Here is a 26,844-nt window from a genome sequence, read left to right as displayed (position 1 = left end):
TTCTATCGTGGGCATGCTTTTTATTAACAGAAAAGAAAAGCCGGTAGTGTCGAATATCATCCAATAATTATTAACACCATGGAAGTCATTAAAAAAAAAAGCACATAAAATGCGCACACACTCACACACACACGAAATAAGGATGACCTTCCCGAAATTATGAGTGCACCTTGTTTCACGCGCAGTAAGTGTCAGGCAGCGCTTTCCGCTTTGTAGTTGAGCAAGGAAGTTCCTTTTTGAAAGGCATTTTACGCGCTTGTTGGCAGTTTGGGCCTTTAGTTTGGCTTCTGGCTTCCCAATGTTGTAGTTTTCCTTGATGCCGGGAAGAGTGTACACTCCAGCAATGAAGTTTTCGAGATTCAAAAGCCCTTCATTTTGCGTCCAATTAAAATGAAGGCCAGCCGAAACAGGGTACGTCAGACTCGTTACATTTGTCTTTGGCAGTAGCCTTTTCGGAAACTTGGACAGGAAATTGGTCTTCAAATCTCCCGTAACTTTCACAATTTTATCACTTGTGTCTTCACTAACTGGCCCAGTACTGTGACCGCTTGTGGTTTCATTGGTACTACTTAGTTCACGGGGAGTTTTTGTCTCACCGTGTTCCGAGACAACCGAGCTTGCAGAAACTGCTGTCGGCGACGTCGGTTCTGGTCCCTGGCCTGTTGTAGCATTTTTCAGGACACAACTTCGTCTCAGGACTGTTGTCCTTGGCAAGCTGGGTATACTTAGTGGCTCCAAGTATATTTTTTTGTTTGGGTTCATGGTCGCACAGCGCGACACCCTACGTGTCTCAAATCCAAATTTGAAAATTCGCACCGACGTCGTCCCGCAGCAAATGCAATTTTCAAATTAAAATGACAAATAAAAATTACTCCGTTATAAGTTTAATATATATTCAGTATTTACATTTGACAATTAAGTAATACCATCATTTTTAGAAACGTTTATTATTTTCTTAAGTGCATCAGTCACACTTGCGGGCTTGCGGGTTACACCACGTGACAATATAGAGTGAACTGGAGTCAATAGAGTGAACAGTGGGGTCACCCGCATGCATAGCCCGCATGACATATAAAACCAAAATAAGTTTTTAAAGTGCAATTTATGCAAATTTTTTGCTAAATTAAGGTCAATAAGTAAATTTTTTAAGTATTCGTTTACTTCAGCAAACAAAAACAAGAGTTAAAATACGAAGTATTATAGTCACGTGATACATCCCCTGCGCCAGGAAGTGGCTCGACGTGATAAACCGAACGGTCCGGCCGGAGGACAAGGAAGCGTGGAAGAAGGAAGAACTGCCGAAGCTGCCGAAGCAACGTTCGCGGGAAGTCTAACCGCCTGAAGCACGTTGCAGAGTCGAGACCAGTTGAGCGGCCGGAATTTTACGAACGATTATGCAAGCGTACGTCTTGAGGACGACCATGAGCCACATATCATCTCAAATTTCTGCCCGTCAAGCCTTGTGACGAAACGGAATCGGACTTCTTCCAAGGCGCGGATCCTAAAGTTGTTTGGTAAGTCCTAGTCTCCACACGCGTTGTGCCCAGTCTAGTGACCATCTCCTTTAAGTTAAAAATTGCAGCTTTAAGCACAATATGTGGGAGTAACTCTCGGCGCCGGTTGTTTCAGGATCGCAGAGTGACGCGGAAACCCAGTGACAGTAAGCGGGTGCTAGTACCTCCGACGAGATGAGTGACTGCCCGGGAGGGCTGGAGGAAGCTGGTATGAGACAGGTAATTGTAATTTCATTTTCGCGCTTGCGAAGCAATTCATAAGACGTATTTTAAATTTGAGATTTTCTTTAGTTATGCCGCCACAAGTACAAGGAATTTCATCGATAGGGGTGCCGTGTGTTTGTTTTCATATGCCCAGAAACTAGGTAAAGGTTATGTGTTTTAACATTTTTTCTGTGCTGATAGGCTTAAGGTTGGAATGAATTATATCTGTCAAGGCGTGGCGCAGTGTGTGTCTATTTGGAGAAGAGGTATGTGTGTGTGTGTGTGCGTGCGTGCGTGCGTGCGTGTTCGTTTGTCAGTTCGTTGGGGGAGAGAGAGATGAAGAAGAGGAGGAGGGTGAGGGATCACGTCGAATCATTCAAATCGTTAACTCTGACAGTAATGAGGTAAGAAGGATACCTGCTAGTTACACCGGTTCGGTTTTGTGCCAAACTCAAATTGCGTTTTGCCGCGTAAATATTGCTACAATTTTTTTTTTCATCTACAAAATTAATTTTGAGGCATGCCGTTGACAAATAGGACCCCTGTTTTCAATCCCAGTCCAGGTTATTCGCGACTCCAGCGAACTATAGATGGCGCGCTGCTCAGGCAAAATTCGGACGAAAGAAGGTCGTTTTCGTTGTTCAGCATGCGGACCATCACAAATTCCTGCACTGCAGCGTAAAATCGGTGTTACATTTGAATGCAAAGCTATTTTTCGACCCTAGAAACGTTTGTCTACTCAGTGCGTAGGAAGGACCCGGTGGAATCATTAAAATAATTACTGGAAACAATGTTTGTTTCTATGCTGCCTACGAGAACCAAGCAGCGATAGCGGACGACAGAGTCGGGAGAACCTCCTCTCCTGAGCTTCTCGGCGCTGCCGCTACGCGGCGTCGATTTCACTAGAGTCACGAATAATGCGCTGGTAAATTTCCTGTACATAGTGCTGCTTCAAAGAGGAACTGAACTTTATGTCTTCTATGTGTGCATTGGCAATGGCATGTGGCTCAACAAGACTTCCCACACGAAAGTTCTCAAATAGAAAAGGGAATCAATGTTCATCCGGTAAGGTTTGGTAATTATCTCCGCCACAGATGGCCTCCTTGGCGAATTGTAACCGGCAGACCTTCAGACCGCACAAAGGCTAAGCAAAGCCACAACTGGATGCAGCAAGACTAAAAGCTTTATAATATACTGTAAGGACTATGGCTTTATAATAAGCCTTTTATAGCAAAACATACTGATCTGAAAAGCGTTGTTTGTGGTTATTTTAAAGTGGTGTACGGAAACTTCGTCGTATTGTATTAATTCTGGTTCACTGCACAGTTAAAAGGTTTGTCTTCGTTTGCTGCCAGAGAAATATAGCTTGCGATGAACCAAATCAAAGTTATGATTGCTGGTGTCATGTACATATTCAGAACTTTTTTTAATTAAAATAATTGTAATCAAGTTTTTTATGGGTTTTAGCACTGTGATTAAGATGCGTCAATGTGTTTTCTAAGAAAGACTACTAATTTGCAGTTTGTGTCTTCTCCTAAAATAGTTTGTAGATCTGAGCATGTATTCATACCTGAATATGTGCCAGGCATTCCCCAGTATGTGTATAATTGTTTACTAGGCCTGTAAGCTTCCCCACTACGTCATTGCCGCTATGTTAGCGCTTCCCAGCTATTATTCGAGAGAGATAAGTGTTTCTCATGATCAATTAGGTTGAGATTGTTTAGCGTTAATGTTTTTGAGTCCCCCATTTTTAATTCCTGACAGAGCGCTTCAATGTCCGGTTATTTTTGGTTTGCCGCTATTTATCACCACAAGCAAAAACATCACGCCACTGGGATTAACCTGAAGCTCACCTCATGATTAACGACGCTGCCGTCCACTGTCTTAAGGTGGGCCTACGTTCATGGGTACTTGTCTAGTGGTTCTGGAGTTGATGTTGCTGAAATAACCGAGACGCCGATTTCTACGATGGCCTCTGTCAGCATCATGGTCAATTACAGCTGGCCCGAGCCCGAACCAGGCCAATCAACGTGCTGGCCCGAGCCCGGCCCGGGCCCACAGTCAAAAGTCTGAGCCCATCCCAGGCCTGGGCTTTCGGGTAAGCCCAAGCCCGTGCCCAGTGGTATAATCTTTAATCCAATCGCCATATTGAGATAAAGACGTCAAAATTCCTCAGTTTAAATGTCGGAAGTGCCTCAATAAGAGCAGGTATAAATATTAGTATCAAATTTAATGATAAAAAAACTGCGCCGACTTTACTCAACAAGATTAACAATTTAATCAAGCGTTTCGTCTCCCATGCGGGGAACATCATCAGTGAAACCTTCAACTAGGAATGAGTGAAAAAACTTCAACAATCTTATTTAAGCAAGTCCGCATAAACATCGTGGGAGGGGGCCGCGGTTAGAGTTGCAAGCTGATGAGTCACTTCAGATGAACCATGATTCCACCAACCTTCGTGGACCCCACCTTTGTTCACACGCCAGAGTGGACGCATTCTCAAAGTTGAAACAGTGACCCGTATTCCAACAATGGTCTACGAGTTCCGTCTTCGCTGTGTTTGTTTAGGCGAGTGCAGCGCTTCCAGCCTGTCTCCCCAATGTAGGATGTGTCACAGTCTAGACAGTTCACTTTATACACAACACCGCACTGGGACTCTGGGGGGGTGTAATCTTTAGGTTTAGAAATGAAGTCACATAGTTTATGGTGGGGTTTGAAAGCTGTGCGGATATTCAAAGGGGCGAGGGCCCTGCGAATGGACTCAAAAGCACCTCTCAAATAGGGTATTGTTGCTTGCCCTGTCCTAAGTTGTCCATTATCCTGACTTCTTTGTCCCATCTGTTTGTGCGTGTTATCAATAAAACGTTTTGGATAATTCCGCTTCATCAGCAGGTCAACAATAACAGCATCCTCAGAAGCGCGCAAGCCGCCTCGGTGGCTCCGAGGCGAGAGCGCTGGCCTACGGATCCCCATGTGGCAGAGGCTTATTGCGGAGCAGGCGCCGTGTAACCGAGCTTTCGGTTGCACGTCAAAAGATCCCTAGGTAGTCTAAATTAATCCTCAGTCCTCCGCTGGGGCGTGCCAGATGCCTGTCGTTGGTTTAGCATGTAAATCCCCCAAATTTGACTTTTTTCTCAGAAGCGCGCAATTGAGGATTAGAAGAAATGCATTCGGACTGGTGTAGTAGGTTTTTTACGACAGCCCTTTTATGTTCGACAGAATGATGCGAGTTAAAGCTTAAGAGGTTGCCTGTATCACAGCTTTGCGGTACACTGTTGTATATAAGCGACCGGTACTATTTCGGAACACATTAACATACAGAAAAGGCTTTGCACCGTTCTGTTCAACTTCATGTGTGAATTGGATTGATGATTCAATGCTGTTTAAAGCTAAATGAAAGTCACAAAAGGGACATGGCAAAGGCCACGCATGTGACAAGAGCGAAGACGGAACTCATAGACCATTGTTGGAATACGGGACACAGTTTCGACTTTGAGAATGCGTCCACTCTGGCGCGTGAACAAAGGTGGGGTCCAAGCAGGTTCGTAGAATCATGGTTCATCCGAAATGACTCATCAGCTTGTAACTCCAGCTGCGGCCCCCTCCTCAATGTGTATGCGGACTTGCTTAAATAGGACTGATGAAATTTCTTTCGCTCATTCCTGCTTCAAGGTTTCACAGACGATGTTTCCCAGATGGGAGACGAAACGTTTGATAAATTGTTAATCTTGTTGAGTAAAGTCGGTGCAGTTTTTTTTATCATTATGATTCCCGGCTTTTGGAATATTTTTGCAGCACATTTAATGAAGAAATGGATGCCAATAAACACCTGCCAAGGTTGACTAAAAATAAACAGAAACATCCAATCAATAGTTATGATTGCACTAAGCGGTTGCTATGTGGATGTTTTTTTATGTTCGACAGCTCAGCAAAGTCTGCGGATCTGGTTATGCTTCCTGTACGAGACAGATCACGAAGCGGTTGCTGACTGACCAGTTGGGGCGAAAATTTTTGTGGGAAGGACGTAAGAGAAAGTTGACATTCAGGAACCTTCACCTTGCTGAGTGCATCATAAGTAAGTAATCTCTGGAACAGTAGTGCAGATCGCTTCACATGGAACCAGATTTATGGAATTGTTGGTGTCATACTTCTGTTGCTTTCTTTTATCAGATGCAGTGCAGAGCTGCCATAAATGTGAAGACTTCAAGGTAGAAACCATGGTCACGGATTAACTTCGCCACGCACCTGCCTGACATCAGTCATCTCAAATGGTAAGCTGGTCTTATTAAGCTGATGTTAGCACAAAAATCAAACTTTTCTAGAACAGTAAGTATGGTGTGCAATTTCTTCAAAGCATAATTTCTATATGAGAGTATTTGAATGCTTTAAATATTAAAGCCAGTGACACCTTTTTTGGTTTAATTTGAGAGCAAATACTGCAGGTGTAAACAGTATTGAATAATTTTAAATAAAAAAAATTTTGTTTGGAGTGTTTCTCTAAGAGGAAAAATTTCATTATGTAATAGTACCTTATTATGGATTAAAAAGAATGCATAGACAACGAATTTTAAGAACACTGATATTTGATGTAAATCTAACAAACAAAAGTTGGCAATACAGTACACACATCCAGCATGAATGTGCTTTAAAAACAAGGCATAAAATACTTGTGATTTATTTACATCAGTTCCAATTCTTGCATATTTGAGTCACTTCACTTTAAACTTCACTGTTTTATTAGTTTTGTTTCAAAGAATGGTAAACCACTGCTCACATATCTTTAACGTAACATTTTTTCGTTGCTTTTCAGGAACATTCTGCACCACAGGAGAGAGAGATGTGAACTGCCTTAAGTGGGCCTTCATTGCGCTGAGCTTTTTATTATGTTTATCAGACATTTTTTTTAAGCAAAGTATCCTGCATTGTTCAGTAAGTATACTTTATTTTGAAAACCTCATGCTGTCTATGCAGCATTGTTCAAAAATTATACTTTATTTTAAAAGCATCAAGCACTGCTCGTCTGTCTAACAGTAACAATAAAGAGTTAATGGTGATTTGTTTGGCACTGCAACTTTTTCTACAGAACGGATGTGCATGCCTGACAGGCTGGGCAGGAATTTAGTGCGCTACTCACGTTCAAAGTTACGCTGCAAGACTGCAGCGGCATCTTTTGCCATGCAGTCGGTGCTACAGCTCTCATGGAATTCTGGTGTCCTCGTCACTAGAGCATATGACTACTGAAGCCTTAGACTTCAGTAGTCAATTCCTCAGGGCCATTCGTCATAGCTTATGACAATGTTTGTGTCCAGTATTTCAGTTCTCTCGCATGTGGCGAGGTCCACCTCACTAAAACGAGTTAGCATCAGTAGTGTCGCCTTCCTTGTCAGTGTCGTCTGCATTGATCCTGTGGTAAAGCTTCTGAGCTTGATGGTGAAAAAAAAACTTCAATACAAAGAATGTCTGCTGCAGCCCTGATTGCTACATTATACATCTGTAATGCGCCATTTAGGTATACATTGAGAGCATGCACGGGCCATACAGCAAATCTGCCCTCTGAGCTCTTGTTTTGTAAAGAATTGGACTCTTATCCGTTTAAATATTTCTGTAGGACAGTTTACACGCTATATGCTAGCATAAAATGAAGGCTGCTTAGGCACTTCCTTGCCCTCCTGGCATAGGGCTGGTCCCTATACCAGGAAAGGTAATATCTCTGAGGTATGTACATAGTACATCCACAGGATCAGGCTGAACATCCTACAATGGTCCTGAATGTCCAGCTGCATCAACCAGATTGTGTTAGTGGTACGTTTTCTGGGGAACCATTTTGCACTGCACAGTAGATACTTTCAATGTTGGATGAATCGTAGCAGATATCCACTGGATATGTTAAATGTCCGAACAACACATCTCTCGGATGTTTAATAGACGGTTGCTGGTTGACTGGGTACCATCAAACCAATGTGCACCGGGGCACCTGTTGTCAATTACCGCTCATTGGTTTTCGCCCCCTAAACGCCATCAACCCAATGTGCACAGGGGTGCCTGTCGTCAATTGCCGCTTATTTGTTTTCGCCCCATAAATACCATAAATCCAATGTGCACAGGGGGGCCTGTTGCCAATAGCCGCTCATTAGTTTTTGCCCCATAAATACCATCAACTCAATGTGCACAGGAGCACCTGTTGCCAATTGCTGCTCATTGGTTTTTGCCCCATAAATACCCTCAATGCAATGTGCACTGGGGTACCTGTTGCCAATTGCTGCTCATTGGTTTTTGTTTCATAAATGCAATCAGCCCAATGTGAATTCCCTAAAGGATTACCAATTCAGCCCAATGTGAATTCCCTAAAGGATTACCAATTGGTGCACATAGGTTTTTGTTTCATAAATGCATATTGCTCAATGTGTCTGGACCTACAGTTGCACATTGGTTCAATGTGAATTTTGGCCTCATTTCACATCGCCCATTTCCAGCAGGGTCTGCACGGACGGGACGGAAAAGAATCCAGACTCCAGAACAAGGAGGTTAGAAGTACTAGGAGGGGGCACGTTGCAATATTGGTGAAGCCTAGTCATAAAAAGTTTAAACGATTTTGTGCCCAGCGTGACCACAGATCTGTCTGGCGATTGGTGCGCGTGACATGTCACGTGTGAGATGGATGGTTGATTGTAGAAGGACTCCTTGCAGGCTTGCGCGCGCTCCGCCCGGTAGGTTTTATCAGGTCGAAGTCTAGACTGTGGTGTATTCTAGTACCCCACAGCAAGACGAAGGCTAGCTGCGGTCACGTGATGTGGTCACGTTGGCATGGTAAGTGAGGAGAGTAAGGAGGAAAATGAGAAAGAGGCGAGGCGTCAAGGGAGCATGGCTTGTGGAGGCTACGCGGCCGACGTCATGCCCTCTCCTACCCTTCTATTCTCCATGCTCCAGAAGCTGCTTGTGGCTTTGGATTAGACTTTGAATTGGCTGTGGCCTTGGATCGGATAAGTATATGACTGCGGCATATAGTTTCGGTTTCGACCCAACTCTACTGCAGTTTATATTTCGGTGGCCGGTGTCGCTAGCGTGGCCAGCCATTACTGGAGTTATCTTGTTCTCTACGCAGTTTGAAGTCAATTTTTTGGGCGAGCAGACATAATGTCCCAGCTTCCTCTCCTGCTATACGTTCCATGATAACCTTTGTTTGCTGACTGAAATCTACGTCAACTTATGTGCAAAAAATAAAAAAAAAGGAAGGGGGTGTTCGACATCTTAATTTAACTTGAATTTTTTTATATGTGAGGATATGCAATATCTTAATTAATTAGTGGGTATTTGATTTGAGTTTTTATGTTTTGCTTAAAATTTATTTGTATTTCCATTTTTTTTTTTTTTGGTCTGAAGCTTTGGTCGAGTTGCGGGGCTCAGTAACAGCGGGTTATTTTGAGATTTTCATACACCAGTGACGTAGGTAGAGGGGAGGCGGGGGGAGCTGTCAGGAGGGAGCCCTCTTCCTCCTGCCTCTTTTTCATCCTTGTCCCTCCTCCTCCCTCCTCCCCCTTCTCCTCCTCCTCCCTCTCGCTTGGTGCATTGTGGGAGACGTCCCATAATGCAACACGCGCGGCACCGCGGTGCATTATGGCACGTTTCCCATAATGCACCGCGCGGTTACGCCGACGGCGACGCGTCACGCCGACGCGTTACGGCTACCGTTACGGTCGCCGTCGGCGTAACGCTTTTTCGTTACGCGAAGCAAAGGCGTGACGAAAAAGCGTTACGCGACGCTGACGTGTCACGAAAAAGCGCTACGCCGACGCATCACGAAAAAGCGTTATGCCGACGCGTTACACGACGCCGAGGTGTCACAAACAAGCGTTACGCCGACGCGCCACGAAAAAGTGTTACGCGACGCCGAGGCGTCACGAAGAAGCATCACGCCGACGCGTCACGAAAAAGCGTTATGCGAACGTCTTACGCGACGCCGTGGTGTTACGAAAAAGCGTTATGCGAACGTCTTACGCGACGCCGAGGTGTTACGAAAAAGCGTTACGCGACGCCGAGGCCGAGGCGTCCCAAAAAAAACGTTATGACGATGCGTTCCACGACGCCTCGGCGTCAGCGTAACGCTTTTTCGTGACGCGTCGCGTAACGCGTAAGCGTAACGCTTTTTCGTGACGCCTCGGCGTCGCGTAACGCGTATGCGTAACGCTTTTTCGTGACACCGCGGCGTCGCGTAACGCTTTTTCGTGACGCCTCGGCGTCGCGTAACGTTTCCACGAAACGCTTTTTCGTGACGCGTCGGCGTCGCGTAACACTTTTTCGTGACGCGTCGCGTAACACTTTTTCGTGACGCGTTACGTAACACGTTGGCGTAACGCCTTTTTGTGGCGCGTCACGAAAATGTGTTACGCCGACGCTTTACTGCAACGCCGACGGCAACGCCGCTCAAGCCAGAAACGGACGCATAAGAGCAGCGCTCGAAGATGAAAGAAACATCAATCAATTCAGGTTGTAAAGTCTGGTGGTTAAGGTTTTATAGGCAAAAATGCTTATGTGTCTAAATATTCCTAGTACATATGGAAGAATCCCAGCGATGTTGCCGCGACTTGGCTGGTGCAGTGCCGTCATTCGGTGGTTGCAAAACAGAGCCCGATATAGAGCTTCATATATTTTCAGCAATATATTTTGGAAGCTGGCAGAAACGGCAAATGTTGCCGTCATGTGGCCGTCATGTAGCCGGGATGCAGCAATATCTTTTGGAAGCTGGCAGAAACGGCCAATGTTGCCGTCATGTAGCCAGGATACAGCAATATCTTTTGGAAGCTGGCAGAAACGGCCAATGTTGCCGTCATGTAGCCGGGATGCAGCAATATCTTTTGTAACCTGGCAGAAACGGCCAATGTTGCCGTCATGTAGCCGGGATGCCAGCAATATTGGTTGGACGCTGGCAGAAACGGCCAATGTAGCCGTCGTGTAGCCAGTTTAGTGCCGGCATCATGAATGCTGGCTCTAGACTGGTCAAGCTGGGCCCATATGGGGCCACCTTAACCATGCTGAGACCAATGTCGGCACAATATCTTGTGCTGCCTGGGCTCTCTCCCTTTCCCTAGCTGGCGGCTCCAGCCTCGTCCCCGGGAGGTGGGCGAGCCCGCCAGAGGGAAGTTCACTACGTCCCCCCCAACCAGGGTGGCCAGATGCGAGCGAACGAACAAGCAGATAGCCGCCCCCAACCAAGCCAAAAAAGCGGCGTGACCTTCGTGAAGAAGCCCAGAACAAGCGGAAGTTCAAGAAATGTACGCATTCTTAAAAATAGTTTGTTAATAAAAAAAAAAAAAAAAAACTCGCTCAAATACGAAGGCGAATACTCAGCGTGCCATGCCACTATCCACAGAGCGGATAGTGGCATGGCGTGCTGAGTAACATGCCAGCTTGAGCTCGAGTACAATATCTTGCTCTACTTCGACCACTTCGAAGCCATTTTGCGCAACTAGACACGACGGCGGGAACTGCTGATTGGCAAGACGCGCAAGGTGCCAAAACATTGGTGAATGAATAGTAATAGTTTTGTACTTTGTGACGGACGGTAGCTAGCGCCGCCTAACCGCTGCGCCAAACGGTCATGCTGTTTTTTCGCGTTTTTGACGACAAACGCGCTGTCAGTGAGGGCGACGAGCACTAAAATAGCAATATTTGCAGGGAAAACGCGAATAAGCCCCAAAAAACGCGACAAGCGACTGGAAAAATCTACCAGCGACTCTGTGAAAAAAGAAGCCCAAATCCGCTTATAATAAGCGGAACTGGCCACCCTGCCCCCAACGGGGGGGACACGGACGGAGGAGTGGAGAGAGTAGACAACCAAGATGGCTGCATCTCCTTGCCACGATAGGGCACGCTCCGGTCGGAAGTCAGGTGGCTACCGACGTCGCGCCCGCGGCCCAAAAGCCGGATCAGGGAAAGGGAGCCAGAGGCTCTCACAAGCGGCATCTTTCGCTATGCAGTTGGTGCTGCAGCTGCCATGGGAGTCTGTTGTCCTCGTCACTAGAGCACATGTCCTCGCCTTAGACTTCAGTGGTCAATTCCTCAGGGCCGTCGTCATAGCATGTGACAATGTTTGTGTCCAGAATTTCACAGTTCTCTTCCATGTGGCGGGGTCCATCTCACTAAAAAGAGTCAGCATCAGCAGTGTCACCTTCCTCGTCAGTGTTATCTGCATTGATCCTGTGCTAAAGTTTCTGAGCTTGATGGTGATAAAAAACTTCAAAATAGAAAATGTCTGCTGCGGGCCTGATTACTACATTATACACCTGTAATGCGCCATTTGGGTATACATTGAGAGCATGGACAGCAAATCTGCCCCCTGAGCTCTTGTTTTGCAAAGAATTGACCTCGTATCCGTTTGAAATTTTATGTAGGACAGTTCACACGCTATATGCTAGCATAAAAAGGAGGCTGCTTCGACACTGGCAGTATTATAATGTGTTGCCTTCCTGGCATCGGGCTGGTCCCTATACCAGGGAGAGTAATATTTCTGAGGTATGTACATGGTACATCCATAGGATCAGGCTGAACATCCTACAATAGTCCTTATTGTCGAGCTGCATCACGCTAGTGGTACGTTTTCTGGGGAATTATTTTGCACTGCACAGTACATACTTTCAATGTTAGATGGATCATGGCAGATATCCACTGGATATGTTAAATGTCCGGACAACACATCTTTCGGACGTTTAATAGATGGTTGCTGGTTGACTGAGTACCATCAAACCAATGTGCACAGGAGCACCTGTTGCCAATCACCGCTCACTGGTTTTTGCCCCATAAATGCCATCAACCCAATGTGCACAGGAGCACCTGTTGCCAATTGCTGCTCATTGGTTTTTGCCCCATAAATACCCTCAACGCGATGTGCACTGGGGTACCTGTTGCCAGTTGCCGCTCATTAGTTTTGTTTCATAAATACCATCAGCCCAATGTGAATTCCCTGAAAGATTACCAATTTGTGCACTTAGGTTTTTGTTTCATGAATGCATATTGCTCAATGTGCCTGGACCTGCAGTTGCACATCGGTTCAATGTGAATTTTGGCCTCATTTCACTTCGCCTATTTCCAGCAGGGTTTTCATCTTTCTGAATGGTAAGACGCAGCCAGACGACCTAATAAGGATGCTACGAACAACCGCTGCTAGGAAATTATCGGAGATGTATTCGGAATACATAAAATTGAAAGAATAAAACCCGGAGGACAAGCACAGGCCAACCACTTTTTCATGTTCATGTTCAACCCGCTCGCCATCACCAGTATTCGGAATAACAGGCGAGTTTTTCCGTGGCACTTGGTGCATGTCGCGCTTACGGTGTGACGGACGACGTCGTGTTGATTTGGTGACTCTCGAAAGTAGCCTTCATCTCTGGTGCACATCCGGGGCAGCAAAGCACTGACCTGTCCCTCGGTGTTTCGGTGGCGCCAACTCGAACGGACCCAAAACCTGTACCTCTTTCCCTTCAGAGCGTGGCAGTGTCGCAAGATCAACAAGCAGGCTAGGATGTATATCACATTCACGCTGATCACCAAGTCATCATCGACACCCGCCATGTAGGCAGTGAGTGCGATTTCGATTGTGATATATTCCGGAGACGAGTGCCGAAACGGAGGAATCTAATGAAGAGCAGACGACGAAAGCGCGAAAAATCGGGCAGAGGCGCGCGCGCGATCTCTAGTGTGTGTGCGTGTAGGCGTTGTAGTGAAGATTGAGGTAGGGGGGAGGGGGCCAATCGTGTACGCGCACAGGACCGCAATCTCGAGACCGTGAGAGCCACCGCAAAAACGGAGGCCAAGTTGGCCCCCTTATTAGTTTTATCGTGGGTAGGGCCATTTTGAGAGCGAGAGAGAAAAGGGGAAAGGGCTACTGGCGCTTTCCCCCTTGCTGGTTGTGTAGAAAGAGTGAAAGTCCCGGATGAGAGACTTGGCCGGTGTTGGGAGTCTGCAGTGCCCGAACTTCGTTCGCGCTTTTTTTTTCTGTTTTAAACTCGCAAACTTAATTAGAGCCACGTGCTTCGATGGCGACAGGTAGCCGTTTTTAGAAATCAACAAGCGATACACGACACGGAAACCTCAATTAACTTTTGCAAACCCCCAGAACTGCTTGAGATCGTTTAGCTGCGCTGCTTTTATCTTGCGTGTCCGAGTTCTTATATTTCCTTGTGGTTGAACGACGAAGACGTTCTAGATGTACTTATATGGAACCGTAGAAAGCCTCAAAGCAGCCACGAAGTTTTTTATTAGTTGATGCAATATTTTCAGGGTTGGCCAGTATCCCGATACAAATGTATCGCGAAAGCATTTCAGAAATATATTTCGTATCTGTATTTCTGTATCACGATAGATTTTTTAATCAGTATCTGTATTCTTGTATCAAAATACATTTGGAATGTTTCTTTCTATCGCGATACAATCAGGATGAAATGAGGGGGGGGGGGGAAATACTCCCCCCCCTCAAAAAAAAAAAAAAAACAAATCCGAACGATTTTTTTTTTTACTTTTGAAGGCATTAGGGTCAATGATATGCTGGGACATTGTTATTATGCTGTCTAAGGTTCCTTCCGATTCTCCAACTCTTTTTCTATGCGTCCTCTTCTGTCTTCTGAGAAGTGTTGCGTAGTCGGAGACTCGAACCAAGTGGCGTGCCAGGAGTGAATTCAGAGCATATTCTGCCGCGGGTCCTTGAGTAGAAATTACTTGAGTCATTGTTTGCTGACATCCAATGTCCGCTTATAAACGTCTCTCTTGCCTTAGCGCCTTAGCGGTTAAGCCCAGGAAGGAGGCCAGACGTGGCTTCGCTTTGTCGACCCAGACTTCGTACACCTGCGACTCGTCTCGAGCGCGAGTTTTCTCGTAGAGCTCGCACTTTTACCGGCAATATCAGATCGAAATCCACGGGGTCTCTGTTTTGATGATAGGCGAAACTTGAGGATTGCAATCCATGCGTCGGTGGCGGAGGGTCCGCAGGAAGGATCTTCAGAACAGGGATGCCACCGTATCGTTTTTTCAACCGTAAAAGATTCCAAATGACACATGCCTGCACGATCTTCAACAAGGTAACCTACAACGAAAGTACGTATTGTCCTTTCATACAGCGGCGTGGTAAAGTTTCATGTTTAGGCCACATCTACAGATAAAGAATACCAGTTCATCCTACCGTGACGTCATGGGATCAATGTTGACAGGCGCGTCCTTATTGGACATGGGCGGGGTGACGTTTTGATGGGATTTAGAGTGACATAAAATTTATTTAGAGATCGAAATATTTTCGCATCCCTTGTCAGACGGACAGTATGTCAGGGAATGGACAGCGGTCAGTCCTTGATGGAACGCTTTTTGAGCCCATTGAAGACTCCTTGTCGTCCGAAACCACTATACTTTGTTTCAGCTTCGGTCCGAGCGCGGCCGATGTTATAAGCAGAAGGGCCAATCAAACACTGCAAAAAGCGCAAGGTCATGGCTTGCTCTCTGAACTTGATAGGACTAGCCGGCGGAAGAGCGCGCACAGAAAGACGGCGAATACCGCCTGGTTCTATCAACTGCAGAGAGCACGCCATGATGTTGTGCCTCTTTCGCTGTTTAATTGGCCCTTCTGCTCATAACATCGGCCGCGTTCGGACCGAAGCTGAAACGAAGTATAGTTCAAGGTAAAATGCCAAGCCTACAGGAAAGTAATTTCGGGATCAAAAACTTCCACTTCAAAGTTCAAGCTTCATCTCAGTTGGCGTCTCGAACAAATTTTAAAGAAATGTATCAGTATTTCTGTATTTGCATTTCTGGCTCCCTAAAATGTATTGCTGTATTTGTATTTTCAAAGACATTTTGCCTCTTTTTAAAATGTATTTCTGATACGTATCGTGATACATTTTTTCAGATATATATTAGTATCAGTATTTTAGCTACTATTTTAATGTATTTGTCTTTCTAAATAAATTTTTGAGTATTTCTGCCCATCCCTGAATATTTTGAGTACTCACCTTCAATTTCCATCGCTGGCACGTTCGCTGCCGCGGTTCCCCCCGTCGCCGCCTTGGCGGATGCCATGACTCGAACAAAGAAACGTGCACACTGGGCTAGAGAACGCAGATTGCAACACCTGAGACGGTACCCTGCAACGACTATTCAGCGCTTCAAAGCACCCAATCAACGGAAACAACCCAGCAGCGGCACTCTAAGGAGCGCTAATTTTGCCGGCTCTCTAGTATCGCGCAGGATGATCGCGATTCAGAAAAACCGACAGAACTAACTTTTCAACAATTTCCAGCCTCAGGCGGTAGCGGAAATGAGCCTTCAACTAAGTGTCGTAGATAATAAAATCGGGTCACTCACCACTGCAAATTATCAATATTAAGATAAATTCAGTTACAAAATTTTGCAAGCTGAAACAGCAATCATCACGAGAAAACTCGCACGCACCTTGCGAGTGCACCCCACGTTCATCGGCGGTACAGCGTTCGGTGCGCGCTCCATTCACAAAATGTTCCGAGCACAGTCGAGAGGATGGTGTTAAAGAAACGTCTTTTCGGTTTACGGACGCTTTCTGTCGTTATTCGTGCACTTTATGACCGAGCAATGGTGTCTCGATGACCGAGAGACTGTCGCCATCGAAGCCCGTGGCTCTAACTAAGCTTGCGAGTTTTAAACAGCAAAGAAAGCGCGAAGGAAGTTCGAGCACTGCAGACACCCAACACCGGCCAAGCCTCTCATCTGGGACAAGGGCGGATCCAGAACTCCGCTTTTTTTTTTTTTGGGGGGGGGGGGGGGGGTTGAAGGTACCACAACAGGACTCCGGTTGCGCCTTTCGTTTTAGCCGCCGCAGAACCACACTGCGCCGACGGCCCCTAGAAGTGCGCCGCTGCGCCGACTTATTGTCTCCAAGCCGTGCTTTGAAACCGCCGCCGCAGACTTCAGTCTTGGCTGAAGCGACGGAGTGGTTCTCCAAGCTCAGAGTACAAGTGTGCCTGCTAGGATGCGACCTACCCTATTTTGAACACTCGTCCTTGAGTACCGAGCCTTCTACCACCTGGCAGGCCGGGCGTTGGTTTATCTCGGAGGGGGGGGGGGGGTTCAACTTTGTTTGGGGGGGGGGGGGGCGTCCGCCCCCCCCCCTTTTGGATTCGCCCCTGATCCGGGACTTTTACTCTTTCTACACAACCAGCAAGGGGGAAAGCGCCGGTAGCCCTGCCCTTTTTTCTCTCTCGCCCTCTTTCAGTTAAACGGTCCTTTGCAACTCAATAAGGTAGGGTGAGGGAAAGGAAGGCGGGCGAGGAGGAACTCTGGCGAGGAGAGGTGGTAACCGATCTCTCCAAGGGTGGTTCCCGTTTCAACCCATTCCCAATTGAACCATCTCGTTTGTACTATTGTGGAAAAATGAAATACTAACAGAGGAGCGCGTGGCTCGCGGTACAGGCTCCGCCTAAGGCTAAAGCCCCTTAAGGTGCAACCCCACCCTTGGGTAGTGTGATTCTGAACCAATAGATGCCGGCTTCCAGGCCTGTACATCAATGCGAGAAATCGTGCGTGGTGGCGCTTCGATACAGTGGGGTATTTTTCTATGTACTGAATTCGACATCCTCTGGTCCCTGGCTTGTTCTTCTCTGCACGAGCTTTCTTTGGAACGCGCACGGCTGCGCCAGTTCTCGTACAAGGGGGCCAGTTGCCTACGCTCCGAGCTCACGTCTCCAACGAATGGGGGCAAAACAAAACGCGAAAATCGTTCAGAGCAAATGGCGAGACACATGCATGACAAAACCACCGACGCGTTGAAAAAAGTAAAATGGATTGTGCGCCGTTATCGGAGATTTCAGAGGCCAATTACAGATATTTCAATGTGATCAGATTTAAATTCTCACGAATGAAGGTGACCAGAGGACGAACACTGAACTGAAAAATAAAGGTTTTATTTGGCCAACTTGTGCCAAATAAAAAAAAAATAAAGAAAGAGCGTCGAGGCAGCAGAAACTAGGTGGTGATTCGGCAGCGTAACAGAGAGCGAGAGCGAGACTGATTCGATAATGTCGCGGGCAGCTGCTTATCTACAGTGCGCAAATATCTCGAAAGTTCGGCAAAGAGGGTTCGAGCGTCACGTGCTCAGGCAGAGGATGAACTGGCACTTTCGAGAACAAGAAAGCAGGGCGAAAGTTACGTCTGATGCAGGAATGAACGCGAATCTTCTAGAAGTCCGTGACCGAGCGTTGCTTTCTCGGCTCTGCGGGTGGCAATGTGACGGGCCGGCCCTTTTGTCGTGCATGTGTTTTGGCTCTTAGTTACTTTCCAGGAAAACGTGATGACGTGATAGACATGGGTTTACAAAATTCTAGCTTGAGGAATTAACTACCTAAAAGATCAAAACAAATGGACTATTTTTTGGGCGGTCAGGTGTCTCATTTAGGTAGCTGGGCGTTTAGTTTGACCGAAACCACGAGGCTAGAAAACACGAAAAACGACACTCAGTTTTAGATGTTGAGTTTGGTAAACCCAAAGTAGGACTGGTGCGGGGGTCATAATAAAAAATGCCGAGGTTAAAAATAAAGTCACAGCAATAAAGAATGATTATTAATTTTAATACGAATCCAGTGATAAATGCATGACTGCCCAGGCGAAAATTCTGGGTTTGTGGATAGCTTTTGCACATAGTTTAAGCAATGTACAGTGTGTCACAAAAAATAATTACATATTTTTTTTTACCGCAAGAATAAACTAGGCATCGCCGGACGCTCATTCTCCGCCCAAAGGTAACGCTAGAGGTCACAGCCAGAGGTCAAAGTTTCAGCCCGATCCGATACCTTATTCAAAAGTTATAAGTGATTTTCTGAAAAGTTCAATGGGAAAACGGCGGCCGACGTAGTTTTCGAATGCATGGGGCTCTATGGGCAGCAGAAACTGAAAACGGGCAAAAATGGGCTCCATTTTCCCATTGAAATTTTCAGAAATCACTTATAACTTTTGAATAAGGTGTCCGTTCGGGATGAAACTTTGGCATCTGGTTGTGACCTAGCGCTACCTCTGGGCGGAGAATGAGCGTTAGGCGATGTGTAATTTATTTTGCGGTAAAAAAAAAACTGTAGATAATTTGTGACATTTTTTACCAGTCTTAATTTGGGAATTTATGCGTGCAAGTACTGGTGTGCAAGAATGAAAAAGATTCAAACGGGTAGAGTTTGACGTTGCATAAAACACGCACATGGTACGCTGATTAAGACTGAAACAGTGCTAGATTTTACACTAGCGTTGAGTGTATCGAAAGTTAAACGTGCATCAAAAGCTAACGCTTGCACGCATATACTGCTCAGGCAGTAATGTTTGAATGTTCATAGTACTTTGTTACCATAATATTTGGTGTAAGTTGTCTCCTGTTTGCTTACAGCAGAAAGAAGGAAACATTCTAACTCTGGGTTGATAGAAAATTCCACCCGCTGACAGCTACCAATCATCTCGGCGCCGATTATGAGTATTCACTGAATGCTAACGGTCGTGCGCTTAGAACGAGTTTTTCCCACGTGATTTCATACAATCGGAATTGTTCTCGACAAACAACAATGTTTACTCACGCCAGCGGTCAGATGTGAAGCTTATGGAATATTTTGTATTGATTGTGGCCCATGTGGCAAGTAGCATAGGTTTTTTTACAATCCGCGAAATAGAATGCCCTTGGGTTACCTTGGTCTCTGTGCATGTAGCACACAAAAGAGCACGAACTGAATCGCTGTGGGAGACAAAAACAAAAATGATAAACAAGCGTGTAATCACGCGAAACTAAGGGCATTGCACATATGCAGAAGGTAGCTTTGTTTCAGAAAATACATTACCAGTAAAGTATTTGATTTTATCGTGCGAGCGAAGCGGAACATACAAATGCGAGCATACTGCCCTGAACTACACTTCCAGAGAACAAGCGCACCATACAAAGCATCGAGGTTGCTTTTATAGCCTTTGGTGTGCTTAAACCTTTGAAAACACATAATCAACTCTATTATTTCAATTATTTTTAATAAGTGCGCCTATGTGTATGTGTTTTTTTGTCTTTTGCGTTCACGTGCCATTTTCTTAGTAATATAATATTTTCCAGAAGTCCGACAACTATAGTCTGTTTCATCATAAGTAAAAACCGCATAATCAAAGACGTAGAAAAATAAAAACAGAACGCGAACACGTGAACACACATTAAAGTGCAATGTAAGGGCGCATTCAAAATTAGTCGTTAGTTCTTTTAGAGAGCAGCAGTTTCGTAGGGCGACATTGTTACCCGTTGAAGATTATAAAAGGTGCAGTACAACTGTTAGCTCGGGTCTTTAACGTGCATTACGCAGTATAAATGGTACACGATCGCACGACGGTAGGATGCAGGTGGGCGACTGAACCTAAAGCGCCTTGATAAAAGGTGTTTTTTACAAGTACCGCCAACCACTGTTGTGGAAACGCGCAAGACACGCGCCACGAGCGGGTGCTCCACCGCCATTCTCTTTCAAGGGCCAGTCATTTTAGTGCTGCGCCGCCATTTGCCTCCAAGTGCCGCTCGAGAGACGGGCCTCGTGCACTCGCACATTTGACGTTACTTGAAAGACCAACGCAAACACATCGAGGGGATCTAGTCCCCACAGGTTCTGCAGCGTGACCTCCGTGCTCTGAACGGAGCTCGCGCTCCAGCATTCCTCCACGTGCTCGGTCTGCGGTGCCAGAACACACTCGGCCAACGATCCCCCACCGCACTTGATTTAGCTTAGGTTTAGCTAGAGCCACTCTATATGGCAGCGTAGCTGCCAGAGTAGCGACACGACGCAAAATTATCTAGATGCACGACGTCAGAAGCGCCTATAGTGATCTCCATTTTGGGCCTGGGAGGTTTCTATGGTAACCGTACTGCTAGCGACGCCGAGCGGCAAACTTTATCTCGTTGATATCTCCATTCGCTAATTGAAAAGTGGTAAAAGACCTAAAAGACGCTTTGCATGGCAGTACGGCACGGGCCTCTGGAGGAGTGGTGCCCGTTTCTTCTGTGAAATGAGACGCTTTGCAGCGTGCACGGACAAGGCGATTGGTTTTCCGCGCCGCCGGGATGGCGGCCACTTCGTGGGACGAACGTACCATTGTACTTTCGGACTTCGCTTCTATGGAACAAAATCCGATTACGCCGGCCACAGCAGGACGATTGCCTTGGGACATGACTGCTGCTCGACTGCCCCATAGTAAGAAAATGTATGCTTAGCACCATACTTCTTCATGAGTCAATCTTTCATTCAAGAGGAGATTTTGTCGCCGACTAGCGAGGAGCGACGTCGACGACGGTATCACCCTTGTTTTGGCCGATGAACAGTCGACGGGGTTCAACCAAGAAGGACAGCACGGTGGTCTACACAGGACTGTTAACGCCATCAAAAGAGATGGACGCCGGATATGAGGTGTTCTTGCCGACAGGCCAAGTGGTCGTCCGGAAGTTTACCGGCATGCAAAATGTCAATATTTTTATCTGGTGTAGCACGCATACCCGTGTTAAAGAGGCCATGAAATGATTCTTTAACTTCTTCTTCCTTAGCTTTAATCCTCAACTCAAAAGAGAACAGTGGAATCACGTGGTCGTGACATGCTAGGTCACCGGTGCGATGACCCCAAGCTTTCACCGTGCTTTTTAAGCACACCATAGAACCTGTCATTCGCCAGTGCACTCATGTGCACTCATTGGCCACGAACGCGAACTCAAATATTCATCGACGAATTGATTGTTGTCGAGCGCATACGTCCGAGTGACGCAGTTTTTGTGTCAAATGCGTGAGCTGGGGTCGGCTGATGTCATTTTAGCTTTTGTAGGCATTGCAAAGAGGATATTTAGAACCATACACACATGATGGCAGCATTATAGCACACTGACATTAATGAGTACAAAGCGGACCCAGCTACAGAAAATAAATATTACACTCGTAAAAAATAATTGTCTGTAACTTGTTAATTACAAAAACGAACACACTTCTGAGCATATAAATTTAATGGTAAAGTGTTGATGCCTTCTTATAGAGCAGGTCAATTCATATACGTCATTTGAGCAAACGCCAGCTTGTCACTTGAAAAACACAAACCAAAAAACACTGCGATCAAATGCAAGGTGTTTCAACGTAAGGACATTTATCAAAGTCTTCAAAACTGTCAATTCGTAAAATCGTCGATGAGTACAAAAGGTTAAAGGTCGCGTGCGCTTCCTCGCTGAAAGTTGCTCTGATTATTCGGTGAACCAGGACTGAAACAGCTTCCCCTAGGCCCTACACAAGACGTATACCTTTCGTTTCGATTCTCAGAAATTCCAACATTCAAAGGAAGCTAGAAAATGCGCAGATGTTATCCTAAAAGCTATATCGTAAAATCGTTGATTAGTACAAAACGTACAGATCGCAGGAGGTTCCTCGCTAAAAGTTTGTGATTACACGGTTAACTTGGGCGGAAACAACTTCCCCAAGGTCCAACACGCGACGCATACAATTTGCATTGATTCTCAGACATTTCAACGTTCAAACAAGGCTAGAAGTATATATGCGAAAATTGCATGGCAGAATGTCTTATCGATTCTCCAACGCATGCAGGAATCCGAGCACCGCTACGGCGATATGACTGATGCTGTCGCACAGGTGCTAATATCCAGAGCGATCTTGCACAGAAAAGATATAAAGTCACATTCTCTCAGATCTTCACGTTATACCTGCCTCAGAGAGCACGAAGAAGTCCGAAATCGTCGGCAAGCAGCGGCACATTACGACTACCGCGCACCGAACAAACTCGTATACCCCAGCTCTGGGCGCTGCCATCTTACCGGTGGCATCACGGCTCTTGCGAGGTCACGTGACGAGTAGTCACTCAGTTGCTAAGGGAACCGAGCCAGCTCAGCTCGTTGCTATGGTACCGCGTGTTACCAATCACGGTGAGAGGCGGCACAGGGAAAAGCGTGGCGCTACTCTGGCAGCTATGCTGCCATATAGAGTGGCTCTAGGTTTAGCCTGTGAGGTAAACCAAATGAGCTACGCTTAGAGTATCGGCACTTTTCCACCGATATTGTTGTGGGCGCTGCCATCTTGTTGGTTAGTAACAAATCAAACGCAACTGTCGATCGTCGTGATTCAAAAGTGCGACTTCCTCAGCATTAGCTTCGGTGTCAGGTAGCTCATGTAATATTGCTTTCCTTTTTTTTGAACAGTTTAAACATTTTGGGGAGGACGGAAAAGCGTTTCTTGTGATTTCAGATAAATCTTCAAATAAATGACAACCATCATTTTAAGCACCAGGATGTGTATCAAGCGTGGCTTATTTAGTGGCTCTAGTTTAGCCCGACCGCACAGGCACAGAAACAGCTTAACCTCGCGCTCTTTGCGATGCTTCAGTGGCTTCACCAGCCCGTAGCGTTGGCTGCGCTCCGAACTAAGGTAAAGCAAAGCAAATTTTCAGATCTTAGTTTCTCACAAGCCAAACCAACAAAAATCACTTAACAGGTCCCAATAAAAATAAAATGTGGGTTTATTTTGACTAACTGGAGATTTTTTGACGTGCAACCGAAATCTCAGATTGGCCTCCGTAGGATTGCGGGCACTTCGGCCGATATTTAAACCCGACAAATATGGGTTCATTGGCCAGCGCGTTAGCTCAGGGACACCGAGACAATTTAATTTTTTTGTGTTTCGTTTTAATATCATTGCTACTTAAGAGCCACCGAGGTGGTTTTTGAAACAAAATATAGTCGATCCATTCCGACAAGCATAGTTCGCTTGCGAAAATGATTTTTGCAAGTGATAAAAACATGAAAATGTTTTCGCATACGTGGCGAAATCTGAAATGGCAGAATGCATTTCATGGCACCCATTTCATTTGGATCGCGTCGGGCATGTGAACCAGTGAACCGACGCAGAGTAGAACGCGCGCAAAAGTAGCTGTGGTGCACCCGCAGCCTCGCGCCTGTTGTTCCCACATCTGTGGCTCGGTCACTGCGGGCATCCAGGCATCTGACACCCTGACATACGGCGTTTTTTCTGGCTTTCACGTGGCGTTCCAAGCGGCACACGACGGAAAATGCACATCAAGCTCTTCTTGAACACGTGTCGCCATTTGTATTTTATATTAAGAAACTAGAATTTGCCGTAACTGAATGGGAAAAGTTTGAGGTCTTATAACATTATTAACGTGTAATATATCAATATGGAAGTTGTGGAAATGGCAATATCGAAGGATACTTCATAATTTAATGTCTCGTTATTTGATTAGTTGACGTGATTCCGTTTTTATAGCGCCGTAGCATTATACCATTTTAAACTTTATTTTTTTATTTTAAAATATACATTATCTGTACAGTTCATTGCTTACTTTTTCATGTTATTACATCCAACCGAACGCGCACGTAAAATATTGTGGACGATGGGACGTTAAAACTCGAGAAAAAAAAATTTCAATATTAGAGGCTGTGGTCTATTAAAAGCTGAATAATTAAATAAAATCTAAAAATAATCGTAATATCGAGCCATTAAAGTATCGTTGAGAAACAGCTCTTGAATATGACATTAAATTTATAATTGTAAAATACATAGAAAGAAAGTTATAAGCCGTCAAAAAAGCATAAAAACGTCATGCAGGGCTATTTTGGTGTGCCGCTGAGCTTGTCCCATGTAACGTTGCCTCTGTGAAGTCTCCCGAATAAAATTAAAATTATATCGCGTATTTTGTAGACTTAATAAAACTAAAACAAAAATACATTTATTGTTCGTTTTATATCTCTAAATATAAATATAATTTCTATAATTAAAAAAAATACGCGGGAAAGGTCACATGCTACAAGATCAAAGACCGAACTCAATGACCATTGACAATCGGTCACGCGTTTGCTTTTTAGGTCATAACTTTGGCGCGGAAGCAAATGTGGGGTCCACTAGAGTTCTGAGGATCGTTAATCGCGCTTATCCCCAGCCACAGTCTTCTTTTCGTATTGTACCAGTTCCTGTATTTTCCTTATTGGTGTCCCTGGTCGCGCAAAGATGCTGTTCCCCCATGGGAAAAAAGGCGTGATTAAAGTGTTAGTAATATTGCTAGGTCAGGTCGGTGTAGTATGTTTTATTACACTAAATTGTAGGGTTCTTTTTCTTTTTTATATAAACGAAGGTGAAAGTTTTAGACATTTCTGATTGGACTTCTCGGTCCCCATAAAGAAGTATTCGGTCCTCATATCAAAATCAGTGATCAAATATAACGTTCCTTCCATTAAGCCTTCGTGCAGGTGAAGTCCTAAAGTGGCGAGCTTATGTCCGATGATTGTCTGGAGGTATAAAATCTAAAAAAAAAACAAAAAAATCCCCATTGGCTGTTTTCATTTGTACACTAGATTTTTGGTTAGTTTTGCAAACAACCGTGGCAAGTTTAAAATTAGCACCCGACGTTTTCAGCAACGTGGGAGCTAGTGGGAGCCAACGCAAGCATGACCTTTCATTCAAGCACATGTTAGTCGTCAAATACGCAGTTGTCAAGAGGTAGAAAGCATTTTACATGTACAGAGCTTTTAACGTTCGTATCGTTGCACGTTTCGCGGGTGCTCATCGTCGTCCTCGTCTCTCCCTGAGCTCTCGTGCTGAGCAGGATGCTAACACTCGGCCATCCTGTGAACAATTGCCTCAATTGTCTTCTTTGTCTTCGCAGTCGTCATGATCGGGTTCGTCGTCTAAGTCGAAGACATAGTAACGTTTCATCTTGTAAATCGGGGCCATAGACGTGTAGAAACGTTGAGTAAGTGATCGGCCCGGAATGTCTTTTATACGATATGTGTCATTTGGAAGCTTCTCCGTTACTACGTAGGGACCTTGAAACTTTTTTAAAAGCTTCCTTCAATGTCCTATCGGAAGTGATTCTCTCTCCACCACGACGATGTCTTCGGGCTCAAAGGTCGAAGCGCTGCACCGCTTCTTATTGTAGCGACGTTGCTGTTTATCCTGATCTGTACGAATGGCGTGTATGGCCGCTTGTCGTCTTGTCGCCATCTCAGTTTCAGTTACGTCGGTTTTGTCCAATAGTGCGTCTTCGAGGGAATCTTCCTTAAAATGTCTAGACTCGTAAGCGAACAGCAGCCGGAAGGGCGTCGTACGAGTGGCCTTCTAGAGAGTGTTGTTGAGACTCCACTGAACTTGTTCCCACAACTCGTCCCAATCCCTGCCTTCAACGTCGGTGGTCAAGGTGGCGATTGATGTAGTGACAACTCTATTGTACCGCTCCACTTGTCCATTCGCTCGCGGGTCTGCAGTAGAGTTCAGCACATAAGCAATGTTGAGTGCACGACAACACCTCCGGAAAGCATTGCTTGTGTAAGCTCCACCTCTGTCTGTAATAACCCTTGCTGGAGGACCGAAAAGGCCAACGATGTTATTCAAGAACGAAACAGTTGGTTGTGCGCTAGTGTTTCTTGCGGGTCTCAGGAGTACAAACTTGGTAAATGCATCCACATTTACGATCAAATAAGTGTTCCCATGTCTGCTCCGTGGAAATGGTCCCAGATGATCAATATGAATCGTGTGAAAAGGCAGGCCAACGTTCTCAGTGGAATGCAACATCCATGCTTTCTGCCTATCGGAGTCTTGTGATGAACACATTCTAGACACGATGCGATGTACCTGCGAGCATATCGTTTTAATCTAGGAAACCAATACTTTTCCTGCATCTTCTTCAACGCTTTTTCTAATCCCAGGCGTCCGAGATCGTCGCGGCAGCGCCGATCGACCTGCCAACGCAGATTCTGCGGTGCTACCCACGACATCTTCTGTGTTGCGTTTTTTCTGAAAACAACGTCGCTCCGTAGCTCGTACTGTTCGTGAAGACGTTGGTCTTCCTTCGACTTTGCTGGCTTTCGTAATATGTCCCATACCTTGTTGACCTCAGGGTCCTGACGTTGTACTGCTATCAGCCAGTCGTCAAAATCAATCACTGTAGCTGGCAGGACGTGTAGACCATCACAAATAGCGACGTCTTCAGCTTGACCACTACTAGACCGGCTCAAAGCGTCCACGTGGGTCATAGACGTACCGGATCGATGATCAACACTAAACGTGAACTCTTGTAATCGTAACCATCAGCGAGCAATCTGCGGCAACATATCGCGCTTATTCAA

At 45.6% G+C, this 26,844-nt stretch overlaps 1 long non-coding RNA gene across 2 annotated transcripts; it reads left to right on the top strand.

Annotated features, from left to right (window-relative positions):
* The first annotated feature begins 1,112 nt into the window (after positions 1–1,112).
* On the top strand, positions 1,113–5,793 carry LOC121046341. 2 transcript variants are annotated; one of them, XR_005798108.2, is made up of 3 exons: positions 1,113–1,514; positions 1,630–3,816; positions 5,643–5,793. It is a non-coding gene; the product is annotated as an uncharacterized LOC121046341 (long non-coding RNA). The 2 variants fall into 2 exon arrangements; XR_006077928.1 differs by lacking the exon at positions 5,643–5,793 and having other exon boundaries at positions 1,630–2,643; positions 3,719–3,933.
* The last annotated feature ends 21,051 nt before the right edge of the window (positions 5,794–26,844 follow it).

This window comes from Ixodes scapularis, unplaced genomic scaffold (genome assembly GCF_016920785.2).
Source record: "Ixodes scapularis isolate PalLabHiFi unplaced genomic scaffold, ASM1692078v2 PGA_scaffold2__306_contigs__length_199485367, whole genome shotgun sequence".
Taxonomy (NCBI): domain Eukaryota; kingdom Metazoa; phylum Arthropoda; class Arachnida; order Ixodida; family Ixodidae; genus Ixodes; species Ixodes scapularis.
The sequence above is the reverse complement of the archived record's forward strand: the minus strand, read 5'-3'. Positions and strand labels throughout refer to the sequence as shown.